The sequence below is a fragment of the Syngnathus floridae genome, chromosome 5 (assembly GCF_059516105.1).
Source record: "Syngnathus floridae isolate MCC-2025c chromosome 5, RoL_Sflo_1.0, whole genome shotgun sequence".
Lineage (NCBI taxonomy): Eukaryota > Metazoa > Chordata > Actinopteri > Syngnathiformes > Syngnathidae > Syngnathus > Syngnathus floridae.
The window spans coordinates 1,918,435-1,934,011 of NC_142417.1; the positions used below are offsets into that span (position 1 = coordinate 1,918,435).

Sequence of the window (15,577 nt, forward strand, 5' to 3'; positions counted from 1 at the left end):
GTCGTAATTTTAAATCTTAAAAGGTGATTTACCCCCCCGTCAGGTTTAACATGTACCCTCAATTTACATCTTGGTTGCCATGTTGGGCAAGGTGGCAGAATGCCGCCTGCTAAGTATGTCAACCCCAACTGAGGTTGGGGCACAACGGGAGCATCCCCCACCCCCACCCGCTCTTCTTTTCTCCCACTACAACATCACACGTGAAATGAGGGCATGCCCCCAGTGAACATCGAGCAGCCGTTAGTGGGCCTGGAAGGGCTTGACTTAAAAAGAAAATCTCAGCAATAGTCGTAAGACATCAAGGGCTGCAGTAAGCCAGAAACTTTCACTGGTGCGCCTAATTTTTCTGTTAAAGACGATGTGATGTGATACTGGGAGGTGGCTGAGGCTCATACCAAATATCAGACAGATTCTTTCCCCAAGCTAGAAAAAGCCAGGATGTGAATACGACTTTGACATTCACAATGTCAACCAAAAAATTGTGATTGGATGCTGCAATGTCAACGTATGTCCTTCAGTATTTGGACATTGAGTTTTCCAAAGCAAAGCCAGCTGAAAATATCTTCTTCCTGAATGTGTATCACCGCCTCCCTCCCTACGATTGATGTGAAGATTACCTATGTCAGACTATTGTGGCTTAAGTGTGCTTTCAAACACCTAAATAGAGACACTCCATCAGGATCAAGGTTTGAAGTTGAGAAATAAAGTGAGGTCCAAAGTGAATCGATACGTTGGCTGTAGACGGGTGGCCACCTGCCAAACAAACTGGCACATCCAATGCTTCTTCGTGTTTCTTCAAGGATGAGGAGTGAGTCGTTTAAGCTGTGGACTGCTCATTGTAAATGTCCTACTCTGGGCGCTGTGACCCTGACCTTCCTTTTTACACATAAAAGTGTGTATTACCCCCCCCCAAAAAAACAAACATTTAGTTCGGTGTTGCTTTTCTCAACCCCGAACCACACCGGTGAGAAAATAACAAATAAATTTCACATATATGGTTAGCTATCAAGTGTCTCGTGTTTAGATGATCGTTAATCTGCGCTCAGAATGACCTCAGAGCAATCTTGGGAACCCTCCAAAAAAGTCGGAGACAAATAAATCCAGTATGACAGAAATGGAGATAAGGATATGGTGAAAGATAGCAAGAACAGCAACGTGAGATCTCCGAAGCGACGTTAGTGCGTCGGGGTAGGGCACTGTCATGGCTGGATGTCTGAAAGGGCTTCAGCCTTTTGCTCTCTGGGCATTTTTAACACACCATAAATCACTCTCCCCGCCCAACCTCGCATTACGTGAATGATATATTTTATTTACACTACAGAAGAAAACACATGGTTCTTATAAATCATCTCCCACCTTTAATAATGTCTCAACTTCCACTCATTCATCACCACTTCCAAAGCCTTGCCTGCTGTGAACCACGTAGAGAAGGAGGGAGGGAGAAAGGCAAACAAACATTGTTTGCTAACAAGGAAAGTGTCCGAGTAGGGCCTTGTAAAAAAAAAAAAAAATGCTTCGGCGGCAATCGTTCCATTTTTTAAATGTATAAGAAGCAAATTGTGTCAAAGACATTTTAGCCCAGAGGGATTTGCGCTATTAAGTTTGTCACTCTTGAAGAATAACCCAGCAAGACGAGACAAGAACTTTTCTGCTCTTTGACATGTTTATACAAGCTAAGTTGAGCACCATTAGTCATTCACACTTGTCTCTCTCTGAAGTCTTCGCTAATGATCGAGCAGAAGCAGAACCCACAGCCCCCGTGACATGCGTGTCACTGAAATCTGCTACGTTATCCAACGTGGCTGCATTACTGTCAAAAGTCATCAAAACGAGACATTCAAAACCCCAAAACATTTCCCCGCCCTTTTCGCCCACTGAAAAAAAAAAACGATAGCCGCTTTTCCGCCGTCTCCGTACTTAAAATAGATATTGCTTGGCTATCAGAATTCAAGAGGGATTGGGCAGACATTTTGGATGTGACTCTTCGTGTTTGAAATGAATTAGAAAGCAATCCGTCTTAACAACAGTCTCAAAAAGTGGTACTTTAAGATGTTCAGGGTCTTTGGAATTAGCCCAAATCACACAAGAAAGGCTAAGAAAGCTGTTGAACACATCTTCTCGGTGGGAAATATAATATGACACTGAGATAATAAGAGGTGGTAGACAACTGTAACGAAATACTTTGATGACAGAACATAACGGCAAAGGCTAGCGAGCAGCTGAAGAACTGCAAAAGTACATCGTGGAGGTTGCGGCTGCAGGATTAAAGTTTGCTGGCATCAAATGACTTGTGGAATATATTTAAAGACAAAAAATATATGCAGACTTGCACGAATGGTCATTACATAGAAAAGTTGACAATACAAAATGGGTTGATGCAAAACAGGGATATTTTTGAAAAATCGTTATAGCTTTCATTAAGCGAGTGAGTAAGCCATAGAATAAAGATTTAACGTTCAGTGCCGCCAAAGAGGTTAACTGCTGTGTATAGTAATAAGCAAATGCTGCTCCTCCGATTAAAGATGGTGCCCCGGTTTATTGTCTAGCTTGAGTGAATTGTCGCAGCCTGGCAGCTGTTATATAGTATCCATAAACACAATTTTATGAAGCAACATATAATCAGTGGCATGTTTATGTTGACTTTTTTTGCTCCGTTCATTAAAAGACATAATATACAATTGAAAAGAAAAGCATCTAAATATAATGGCAGAGATGCTCTGTATTGCTTTGTGTCAGCTTATTACATTGCCAAGGTAAGCAAAACAAAAAGACCAAATGATTCTATTATTCCACCAAAAGCGAGTACTGTAAATAACATTTTCTTTTCTGTCTTCAACATTAATATTTCCATCCAGTCTCTTTAGTTTATTGAAAAGCCTGTAATTCTATTAAAATGATTCTCTTGTCCGTGTTACATTTATTTCCCCACTTATCTCCTCTACGCTTACTTTTTCTGCTCAATTTCTCCCTCTCTCACACTCATTATCTGTGGTATGTCCCTTGACTGACCCCTTGTGAAGATTTCCCCCTTCTAACACTTGCAAGAATATTCCATCCATCCTTTCATCCGTCCGTCCATCCATCCATCCATGCGTTTATTTTTATTACAAATCAGTTATGCTTCTGTACAATGATGAAATCATCAAAATTCTGTCAATGTTCTCATAATTCTGTCGCTAACCGTACATACAAAAGTGAATTTCTTTTGTGGACACCAATGTTGGTTAAGAGTCCCAGAGGCTGCATAAATGACCAATGTTCTTGTGTGAACCTCACAGAGCAGCAACATTCATTTCCATATATTAACGAGCCAGGGATTCGTCTTAATTGAAGGAAACATTCAGAGCTGGTGAACACTCCCGTGAATGCTTGTGTGTGGTTAACGTGAAGCAAGAGTTTAGTTTATGTGGGGCTCACGTAATGTGTTGTGACTGATGAATCATCTCCCAGTGGTTTACATGTTTTTTTAAACCTGGAGTTATAGACTGAGGTCTGGAGCTTTATGTCCAGATCCATTTGAGCCTCAAAAATTGATGCATTCAGCCGCATTTCCTAAAATGGTCTTCAATCAAATCTAAAATTCGACTCTTCAATCTCCTCTTGATACTTTTATTTGAAATCCACTGTGGTGGTGTAAAGAAAAAAGTGCTGCCATTATCCAAAGTTTGCTTTTGTGAATCAGTCTCATCTTGTTCAGCATATCGAAAATGAACAACTCATTTTTGAGAATGAGTACAGTGTCTCCATTGCACATAATTGACTCGTTGTGATATTCATGAGAAGCGAGTCGTCATCCAACAGAAGCCACAAAGGGGGATCGAGATGCTTTACATGAAAATCTAATCGGCAATTTACATTTAAATTTCCACTGTCTCCGTTACGGGCGGATTTAAAAGAGCAAGGGGCCTGCTTTTAATGCCTTCATGCTGTCTCCATGCACCCTCCTTATCTTTTCCTCCTCTACAACACCATTTTCAAGCCCCCTGTATCTCCCACAAGGCCTTTCATCCTCACCTTTAAGGGTACCCGATTGGCCATGGGTTCTCCATAGGCCCTATGGAGATTGCACAAAAGTCGAGCTGAAGCCCCAAACAAAGGCTATTCATTAAAATGTATCCAGCAGTAAGCGCAAAGGTTCAAACTCCCGCACTCGGCCCCTCTGCCAACACAGCAGAGATCAAACCGTAGGTATTCAACACAGGGAAGATGTGCTCCTTAATTCCAACAATGGGAAACACCCAGACGGCCTACATTAAGCAGTCAGACAGAGTGCTCTCGTGGGTCAACCACTAAATGAAGTTGTCCGGTTGTCTACTGAAGTATGCTGGAAACTCTCAAGTGGAAACAATCCATTCAAAGATGCAGTTTGACTTTAAGTTTGTCATCTTTCTCTTAAATAAGGCCGAAATAATCGTCCCAGGGTGAAAGTCGTCATAAGACCTTGAGTGATTTACAATCTAGGTCACGTTTTGTCACCCTTCATACAATAATGTCATGTAATTCTAAACATTTTTTTCATTTTTTAAATAGTACATTCCCAAAATATAAAATTTAAACTGATATCATTTAGTATAATAGCAACACACATAAGTCATACTCCGATTGCTCGTTTCCAGCGTGAATGCTAGCTTGGCTTTTGTTTCGGATATGCGTTCGCTGTGACGATCACACACAAGAGTGATAGTGACTTGAGCAAAGAGAAAGTTATGGAAAATAACTTTCAGCCAAGGACACGGCGCCAGATGTGCGAAGACTTATGGGAGCAATCATAGGTGGCCAAGACTCTGGTGTGGGTCTTATTAAGTTAGGCTGCAACCCAGCACCTTCAACTTATTAAGCTGTCAAGAGTTGCAATGATTAAAACCAAAGAAAGGTCAGTCGCAGACCTTCAGCATTGTACAGACCCTGATATTTGCTTTTAGGCCCCCAGACCTAATGAAGACGTTTTACTTGATACATGCAAGGGGAGACGGAAAGAAACGGTTCTTTTGTGGCACCTTTTTTTTTTTAAAGTCCGCATATTCATCCTGGATGGCTAGTAAAAGTGTCAAATACTTTTTTTTCACTTTCCCCCCATACATTCTTTTCTTGTCTGTCCCATTTCTGTTCTCCCAGGCTCGTTTGAAATTAATTTAATCCGCGACAAAGAAGAAGATAAATAGAGAGAGATAGTGTGAAAGGGAAAATCAGAACCATAGGCTAACTGCTTGCTGTTTTGCACAATCCCCGTCTCGCCATTCAGCACTTTTGCATAACATCAGCATGTGTGGGGATCAAAGGGAACAGGTTAATGGGAAAGGGGCAAGGGGATAATTACAGGGAGGGGACGGGTCGGTCCAGGTAGGCCTAGCCTTGCTACTATGCTCCTGTTATGCTGACAGCAAGATTCCACTGTCTGAAGATGAGGATTAAAATAGGGGAAGGGAGGGAGGGAGAGGAGAGGAAAAAAAAAACAATCTCATGGGGTATATTGAAAGCTGTCATGAAGTTCCGTGGATGCTCAATGACGGCCGCAGCTCGCGGATTTATTCTCTTGTCATAGCTGATGATGCCATTCAGACGGAGACAAGGCGGAGTGACAAAAAGAAGCGCAGGTCCAGCAGAGAGGAAGGGTTCAGGGATTACAACCCCGGGGCAGAGAATCAATCACGGACGAGTCAGGTGGGCTGATTTGGGATGCAGCGGGTGGTAGGAATGAGGAGCCGAGAGTGATGCCATCCTTAAAAAGTGCCACTCACTCACAGTATTTCAATTTCGGCCATCGTGGAGCGATTTTGTGGATATGCTTGTGTCATTCTCAACCCTCCACCATGTTTGCTTATCGTTTTGAAACAATATAGTTGCTGTCAGTGTAACAAGCAAACACATGCTCAATATAAATACGACCATGTTAGCAAAATGAATTCAAATTGAAGGTCAAATGCAAAAGATCAGATGCAAAATTTGGACAGAAAAATCTAAAAACTGCAATAGCTACTTTTTGCCACAATCCAATCAAATTGTCTTGTTATATCTACGGGACACTTCCTTTCTTGGTCTCACACAACGGTGACATTGAGGTCCAGATGTGGTTTAGTGAAATAACGCACAAAATTATTGTTTGCACCTGCCGCAAGTATATCAAAACATCATCACCGCAATAAAACTCAAAAACACAACTGGACACATCGGAAAATTTAGGAAAACCATAAAAGCATTTAATGGGTGAATTGTTATTCTTCATTTACACGCCACACTTAATTGCAGTGTGCTCTGGGATTTCCATAGACAATATTTTGTCAAGTCTCTCAAACGCAATGGCGTATTTTAATTATTTATTATCTGATGGTGTGGCTTTGAGCTGTCTTCTTACGTGCCAAATTAATTAATTATTAATTAAATGGCTTTGTAGTTAAGGCATAGCGTTTGCGACAGAGGTCAACTTCATTTCAGCAATCACATTTCCACATCCATTAGCTAATTTATGCACACGATATCTTTGCGATCCAGGTCAGAGAACAAGTAGTCAAATGGAATGTCTTGGTTGGAAATAATAATAAATATGAAAGGACTTCAAGGACATTGGAATAACAGACCTTAAACATGCTCTTGGGACTCGATCCCTGAGTCTTTTCTTCCATTAACTCGGACATATTTTGTTTAAACTTGCGTCCGAGCTGCAAACCTGCCCACATGGACCCACGTCGGTTTGAGTCACATGTCAGTCAGCCTAAACTCATTAGCATATGTCCTCTAAAGCGGAGCCATCGCTGTGACTCTCAGTCGACTACAAGACTGGAGGCTACGCGAGCGCTGTCTGCGAGAGAAACACCTGTTCCAACCTCTTGTCTCTCTGCCGCCCTCCATGGAATCCATGCCCTAAATAGTCATGTTTTACCTGGGGCCTCTTTCCTCATTCTTCTACCACTGCATCCGATGGGAAACGGAATGTGCTTATAAAAAAATAAAACAGCTAAGTGAAGGAGTAAGGACTAACTAGCATATAGAATAAATCGTTATTGACAAATTGTTATCGACCTTCGATTTTTTGTAGATGGTATCGCCACTATTTGTTTCAATAAATGCAAACAACAAATGAACAAGCTTGCAATGACTTGAGTGTGCTTCTGACCCGCGACGACTGCAGGAAAGTGAAAAACAAAAAAAACAAAAAAAAAATGGTCATTATGGTGGGACCTCATTTCACCAACAAATTGGATTACAAAAAATTATTTGGACAAATATTGCTCAAGTTCATGCTATACTTCCTCGCATCCAAGTTTCTTCTGATGCAGTGTAAACATCATTCATTACACGTGTCACTTAATTTCGCTATGTTTGTTTTGTTTTTGTAAATTATCCCTCAGTAGGGCTCCCAAGCATGATGTGAAAAATGCTATTAAGAAATTCTGGATGCTATTAAGAACCCCGAGAAAGTCAATCAAGCCAATTATAGTCATTTATATTTTATAACCCAAGTGTGGACAACCTTGGACGAGGAATTTGAGACATGTCCGACAAGGCAGGTTAAAATCGGATAGCTAAATTTACTATGACTCACAATGATGTAAAGGTTTGAGGGATTTTTTTTGGGATAAACTAAAAGAAACATTAATTACTTCAAAATATGCCGCTGTCATATACAAAACACAATGGTATTTATTATAGAACATTAAACGTACAATTAGTGGTTGTGCCATGTGTTTATATGAAATTGATTGGTGCAAAAAATCCTTTTTGTTGACTACGGTTTTAATTGCCTCACAAAGTATGCTTGCCTGTGACTACTCCAAGATTTCTGCATTTAAAAACAGCCTGTAGCTATCCCAACGGAGGCAGAAAACGAATGACGCGGCACTGCTACGAGTCAAGACAGCTTCTCGTGGATCCCGCTGGCTAGCATTGTGTTTGGCTCCCCGGCTCTCTCTCTCCTGTGTAACACCTCCCCTCCAGTCTTATCAGTCTATCTTTGCGATCAGTTACACGCTCATTATGTCGGATCCATCAACATTGTGAAAAGCTTGAACGCTCTCCTTTTTCCCCCTCTAATAGTTCCCAGGATACACTCAACTGCAGTTGAAAGCTCCAGTTACCTGAAACAAATTGCCTCAAGAAATCTAAACCACTACAAGTCTGCAAATGTAAAGAGAGAGATATACACAAGCTTCAAAACATTAAAAGGCGCAATACTCCTGAGTTTTCACTTTTTTTCTTTCAAATTGTCCGCTTTAAAAAAAAAAAGAAGAAATCAACCGAGCAGTGTGTGTCGACTTTGCGCTTTGGGCAAAACATTGTGTTTCTCTCCTCCACATTCGCTCAATATAAAAAGAGCTTTGACGCAGCGGTAAGATAGAGTTTCACAGTGTGTTGGAGTGAATGTAATATGTTAAGATGTTAGCAACATGGTTTCCATTACAGTAGAATAACACATTCACATTTTGTGGGAGATAAGCGCTGAGGGGGCGTTCAGAGCATAGCCTGCTGTGACATACTGACTATTCCTGTCAACTAGGAAAAATAAAAATGGATCTTAGTGCGATATATATGAGGATCCAGAAATAAGTCGTGACAAAGAAAAGGTGGCTTTCAGAGTCTATGTACTGTATTAGCACACGTTGAATTGACTAAATCCCACGTTTTATTCCCGAGGCAAGAAGAAGACAAACGCAAACAGACCACCCTGTTATGCCCACTGAACGAGATATTTTTATCTTCTATTCTCTCTCACGTGAGCCCCGCAGCCTCGGGTTTGCGTGCCTACTGCTTTTCTCTGGAGTAAAAAGAAGGCTTCGGACCAAAATGCTGAATACAGAAACAATAACATGTCAGGTTTTTTGGATACTGAAATGAACACAAATGTTTTGGAACCTGACTGCTTGGTTTGCCGACAGTGGTATCGCGGCTTATTAAAAATACCAGCCGTCGCTCAAGTGATTCTTTTGAATTGAGTTAATAATAATAATGTGGAGAGCATCTTAGTTACTGAAAAAACATTATCAAAAATGTTTTGCTTCATAATAATACTGACATGTTAACAAATGATTTAAAAGTCTGATCCAGGGTCACCATGGTAACAGTAGAGCCATTGTACAAGCCAAATGATTAAATTGTTTTTGTCAATAAAATTGAAAGTAACTTCACGATGTATTGTCAGCACAGATCAGGAGGAGAGAAGACACCCCGAAAACGACCTTATATTCCACAAACCATCTTTCCTATCGTTCCGTAAATTTACTCACTGCTAAAATGATGCGCTGCCAGCAATCAGCCGGCAACCAAATCAGCTTTGAACCGGTCAGGGCAGACTTATCACACGGCGGCCAGCCCCCCGGCAGGCCTTACCAAGTGCGTTGGCAGGTGAGACCTGCATTACGGCTTGCATAATTCCCCAGATGGGTGTGATGAGTTCAGAGCGGCTAAAGCAGGAACTAAATTGCACGGATTGCTGACATATAATCGTTTTAGAGGGCTGACTGTGTATGTATGTGTGTTTCGGCGAGCATAGATATGGTGAGAGTAGAGAAAAACTGAATGCAGTTCTCACACACACAGGTGACTCATATATTTCATATGCACACTCTCACACATGGAAGGATAATTTTGACAAATATACACCGGCATATGCTCGGACACGCACAATGGCGCACACGCGAGATACACAAAGGTGAGAAAGACAGAATGAGGTCAAACGCAGTGGCAATAACCGCTGAGGTGTCCGACCGCTGATGTCTTCCGAAGTTCATGGCTTTAAACGGGCTGAAACAGCAGGAGAGGGATCCGCTGCCGGGCAGGGACCTCCCCAATTAGGATGAGTCATGTGCTGTACAATGGCAGGGCCATACACACACACACACCTTCACGTTGAGAGACAGTCCTGCGTGAGCCAGAAAGCCTCGAGTGTTCAAATGAGGAAAGTTTAGAGTCAGGAGACGTTTCTCGATTCGCAAGACCTACACGGTCGATGAAGGTGAGGCGTTGAAGAGTCACCTACGTGGGTTGGCTCGTGTCACGTGGTGGAGTGCTTGCGTTGGACGTTTTTATTGGACTATAAGGGACTCTTAAAAAATCTTAAATCTTCTCAATTATTATATTGAGGTGCACCATAAGTATAATTGTCAGCTTTTCAGTTTGTCATCTTTAATTCAAATTCCTTCCAATTGATGTTCTCTTGAAATGCAATATTTTAAATCTACCTATAAATGATTACATATTAGCAAAAATACCAGGATAGGGCTAAATCTAGACTTGACTTAAATTAAGTTTGACTTATTTTTTGTATTGGTATGTTTCCCTTTAAGTTCACTAATGAGCCTTATAAAAGAGTGTATATGAAAATTTGCTGCACCTTATGGTCCAGGAAAAAAAAAAATAAAAATGTGACATTTACTCTCATTTGTGTAACATGTGGCTACATTTTGTGGAAGAAATGGTAATAGCCCACCCACACACGTTGTTATGTTTACTTGCCATGCTTTAGATTTGAGGATTGAAAAGTGCAAAACATCTTCTGGACAGAAAGACACACGAGGGGCTATAAATCAAGCGACATGAAGCCCGAAAAAGTAATCTCGAATAAAGTACTTGAATGGATCAAAGCTTGCTGAATGTGTAGGAAACACTTTCCACTCCATCCGCTCTCCTTGAATTTGGCCTCTCCGTTGCTTAATGCCCTGTGTCACATCCGACTTTGAGTGTGCGAGTCTTGTTTTGGCCTGCTGTCAGAATGCGTCTCACATTGAATCAACATATTCGCCGTGGCATATTGTTAGGCCCGGGGCGCTCTTGGAGTGGAGGAAGTCCCTTTCAGTATTTAACCACTATTTTCACATCAAATGCCAACCGCCTCTCCTTCCTGCACACACGCACACCGTCATGGCGCACACACCTGATCCTGACAATCACCGTGCCACCACGGATCTGCACTCGGGTGAGGTCACGGTGGAATGACAGCTGTCCCAGTGTCCCCCATTACACCCTGCCCCCCCCTCAAACCTAACAGCAGGGAATTAAAGACAAACAAACTTGAGGGAAGAGGAGGTGAAATTGTGTTTGTGTGTGTGTCCTGGTGCCATTGCAATTGAGCTCGAGTGTAGTTGGCCATCATTCTCGTATGTTTGAAGGGAGTAATAAGGGCACAACTGTGCAGTTTTCCCATTTCCACTCATGTCTTTCTTATCTAGCTAGCAGCGACCCCGTGGTAAAGATACTGAGCCTTGTACAAGAAATTGTGTCAGTAAATGGCAATATGTGCAGGCTGGTACAAAAGTTCCACATCAAGTCAAAAGGTTTGATTCAACCAAACGTACCAGAAGAAGACAAAAAAAAAATGCTTCTAGCATATCTCGGATGGATCATCTTATAGAAGATGAGACAGTCGCCCATTTGATGAAGGGGCAAAATCAGGACAAAAGTAGCCCCCATTGTCTTGTCACCTAAACATTGCAATTCCCCAATTAAACTGATATTTACACCAAAAGGGCAGGACTATCTTTCCATTTGTAAGTCATTGCTAAGAGCAAAGCCTCTCTGTAGTTTACATGTGTTATGCATGGTTAAGCAGGCAGAGGTGCTACGTTGGCTTTTAACCCCTGCAGGGGGTTAGCTTGGTCTGTGCGCCCCTCGAGGGAGAGCACGGCTATAACAGTGATTTAAGTGTAAAATCTGGTCCCTTGGAAAAAGGTCATTGAATCTGCATAAGCCCCTTGAGCCAGGCTTAGGACTGTGTTGGCCTTCAAGAAGACAGATTCAAATAGAGATTTGCTCGGATCCTAATTCCCTTCCATCTACCATCATGCACTACAAGCCGATTCCATTTTCAGCCTGTGTTCATGTGAGGTTCTTGGCTCTTCAGTGCCACTTGGGTGCATCGCCATTTTGGTAGCCTAATAGCATAATTGCAGAAAAGTCAACAAACAAAAGTCCAGCTGGCTTGCTCAACCCTTTCAGATGACTACAACAGATGATTAACAATCTCCCTGGAAATAAAGAATAAAATTGGAAAAGCTTTGTTATTTTTTATTGATATTTGTGATATTATTGTTATTATTACCGTATTTTCCACACTATAAGGCGCACCTAAAAACCTCCAATTTTCTCAAAAGCAGACAGTGCGCCTTATAATCCGGTGCGCCTTATAGTGCGCAAAATACGGTATTATGATTTATTTTAAATCAGTCGTTTTTTTTCATGCAAAGGTTAACCTTAGACGTTGTTCAATTTGGCTTACTTACTAAAATAACAAACCCTGTGACATGTCTACTTAGTGAGAACCAAAAAGTAAGCGAGACGCTCACAAAAGACAGAGGAAGTGACTATAAAATGTGGGTTGCTGTAACAGGAGAAAAGTTCACCAAAAATCTCCACCAGTTTTCACTTTCCATGCATGCAACACGTTAAAGAACCATCATAATGGTCCAGGCAGGGCGAGTCGGGACGGTGTTTTTAAAATCAAAATAGTGTCAGGCTTCATTTCCTTCTCGCCCGCCACTTAAACAAAGGGGCATTTTTGAAGGAGTACAGGAGGCCATGATGACAGTATGTCCCTGGAGCGTTTCCACCATGTTTGAAAACATATGGTAATGCTTTCTCTCAAATACATAAAAGGACGGAAAGTATACGGCTAGTCTAAAGGGAAACAGCGCCGCTTTGGCACAGTGTTAATTTTAACAGCTTCTTCCTTCTTTATTTGAAACAGCATTAACCTTGAGGCCGCCAGACCTCTTTTGAAGTGGTCTCGGCCTAGCATGAGAGTATCCACGGTGAGTGAGGTCAGCCTGTCTGTCATTGAGAGCTATTAATGAAGGGTGGCTTTGACTTATTAGCATTTCCAAACTTAAATATGGGGGTAGATATCCTTTAAGTAATTACAGGAAACACAGGAGGGATTTTTGTTGCTAGATGTGTAAAAATGCAATCACCTTGGGTTAAACTAGGAGAGATGGAAGCCTTGGGGCACTACACTAAAAGTCAAAATGTGTAACAGTCAACCTGGTTTTGATACTTAAAGAGAAATAACGACAAAGCAAATACATGAACCGTGATGAATTGAGAAGAATACAATATTTTGTACCTCCCAGAAATGGAGTGGAAAGCAACCATGTTGCGTGAAATCAACATGACACCCCCCCCTACCTTCCAAATAATTGATTGGTGTGTTATTGTCCTTCCCAATTAAACGTGCCTTGCCACAACAACATCCCGGCATGCAGTAATCTTATCGTGAGGAAAAAAAAATCCTAAGGCAAATCAATGGAGGCGGAATGGCCCCCACCTCTTCTCAGCATTACCCTCTCGTATGTCTGCTCTTGTATGTCTGCTCTGATTCTTGTTGGCTTGACCCATGCTCTCGACCCCTGACCCTCGACCCCGAGACATCTGACCAGTCACCACTCTGGGGGAACTAAATTAATAGAAGCGCTGCTCGTTAATTGCATGAGGGGCCGGCTAAGAGATTCATCACCTCAGTCATTGCCATTGCTTTACTTTGACTCGTCCGAGTCCCAGAGGCCATTTGGGGGCAGGCCCAGCTGTGGTTTTCCTATAACCCCTTCCCGTGTTTGCTGTGTAATTATTCAGCATCAGCCCTTATTAATCAAGTCGATGCCCTTACATTTTAAATGGAAATTGCTGGGATTAATACAAGCATTCATTTTGTCTAGGAAATCTTGATGGCTTTAGTCCACTAATCGAATCGGCATAAAGAGGCTACGGCAGTGGGAGGGGCTTGATTAAATTATAGGATGGGCATTAGAATGTGTCCGACTACAGCGGGGTCCATCGCTTAACATACGGTACACAAAAACAGGACATGGATAAGTGCGTCGCAAATATTCCGCTATTACAAAATAATAACGTTCAGCTTTGACTGATGTCAGTGGTCATTACTAACTCGTCTGCTGGATATCACAAATTCTTTCACTGCCAGTGACGAGATGTTAAACATCACCATACTAGGCTGGTAGTGAATGAATAAATTTTTGCTCCAAACAACGTGGCTGGTTGGACGATTTTAAGCAAGTAATCAATATGCATCAACTTCTGTTTATCCTTGCAATACAAAACTAGGACCCAGTTCACATATGGCGAGTGTGCTTGTATTTTCACCCAGAGTCTGAATTTAAACGCACGCACTCTCCGACGCCTACACGCCATAACATAAACATCACCATATTCACATTTCCACTCGTGGAATAAATAAATGGCATTCCTGTTATTATATTTCCACTCACTGCTTTTTTTTTTTTTGCTATTTTTTTTCCCCCCTCAGGTCAGCTGAAAACACCAAGAGAGGACATGATGCCAATTATCTACAGGCTTCACCTCTGGGTACATGGCATTCAAATAACAACACAGCGCCTATACAAGTACATGTAGTGGGAAACAGAGTGGCCTATACGAACAGATGCACAAATTTTTTACCATATGAGAATGTAATGAGGGGAGAAGGAAAATGTGGTTCCGAATCATTAAAAGCACTATATGTGCGGTTTGGACTGCAAAAACAAGATGCTAAGGCTATATTGTAAACAACGTCATGTGAAACCTTGAATCTAAATATGTACAACATATGCAAAAAAAAAAAAAAAGGGCTTAAAACTTTTCTGTTTAGAAAGGCTTTCCCTGGCTCCTCATAGGTCTTTTATTGCCTCTGTGCTTTTATGCTTTTATTCTAGTTTCTTGTGTTTTTATTTCTAGTCTTGTTTCTGTAGCACTTTGAGATTTTTTTATGAAACGCGCTTTACAAATAAAATGTATTATTATTATTATTATCATTATTATGTGCAAGATGCTAAGGCTATATTGTAAACGATATTATGTGACACCTTGAACCTAAATATGCACAACATTTCAAAGCTGTCATCATATATGATCAAATTTTGCCCAGTAAGTACTTTTTTCTCCAAAGCATGTTCTGGTCATGTCAAATAAAACATATCCAAGTATCTAGCAACATATAAAACGATCTTTTCCTCTTCCCACACCACCTTTCCATCATTTTATCTTCCCCACAGCCTACAAGCCTGATTGACAGCGATTAGATGAGACAGTCGACGGTGAGCGCAATCAGACGCTGTAGTTTGCTTGTGTAAAAGGGCCTGGTTCTTGCTCCTGCCTCACTTTCTCACCTTCTTCTATCAGAGATGCCACTAGCAACAATCTGGTATGGCGATCATCCCCGGTGGAGGTGTTCCAACATGTCATCCGTCTGTCATTTGTTTATCAACTGACAACAGCTCCGTGTCTCCCCGCTGCATTTGTGTACATGCGTGAATAGTGGAAATGCATTGTTGAAGATTTTCTTCCCCCCTTACTCCACCCCGCAGCACCTCTTCTATGGGTATCATCGCCTCCATTTGATATGGCAGTGACATTTTTTGACAGCATGTAGATAGATAAGATTTGTTGCGCCCGTGAGCCATCTAGGGATTAGAAACACTTTTTTTTTTTGGCAGGCGCTCTCTAGATAGCTTTCTGTCGGCAATGTGAGATTCAAGCAAACGGCTCTTGTGATTGTGATCTATGCACTGCCGCTTTGCTTTGCATTGACTGTGACAGCACAAAAGACACGCATCACTCATGCTTCAAAAAATTGTACAGT

The 15,577-nt window shown here is 41.6% G+C and overlaps 1 protein-coding gene across 3 annotated transcripts in view; it reads right to left on the reverse strand.

Annotated features, from left to right (window-relative positions):
* Positions 1-15,577, reverse strand: part of LOC148397377 (uncharacterized) — a 208,038-nt gene that overhangs the window by 81,505 nt on the left and 110,956 nt on the right. The window lies entirely within an intron of this gene.